The following is a 316-nucleotide window of genomic DNA, read 5'->3' on the forward strand; positions in this document are numbered from 1 at the left end:
ATGAAATTCATGATCTTGGAAAAAGATTGGTGAGGGTTTTGTTTGTTTGTTGTGTTATGTCAAGTTTTGTTTTGTTTTGGTTTGTTTTTAAATGCACCAATTTAGAAGGGAAGCAAAACCCAACCAGAAGAGCACAGAAAACTAGGAAGGGGGTTTCACAAGGCAAAACAAACATGAGGAAACATGCGGATTCTTAAGAAAGCCAACGATATCCTGACAATGGAAAAGTGAAGAAAACATGGAAATAAGTGTGGAGTTAACTAAGCTATACTTTGCTCTATAGAAAGCTTTGGTTGCATAATATGTTTTCTTGGGG

This window comes from Elephantulus edwardii, unplaced genomic scaffold, assembly GCF_000299155.1.
Source record: "Elephantulus edwardii isolate Elephantulus edwardi_28Jun2011 unplaced genomic scaffold, EleEdw1.0 scaffold00153, whole genome shotgun sequence".
NCBI classification, from domain to species: domain Eukaryota; kingdom Metazoa; phylum Chordata; class Mammalia; order Macroscelidea; family Macroscelididae; genus Elephantulus; species Elephantulus edwardii.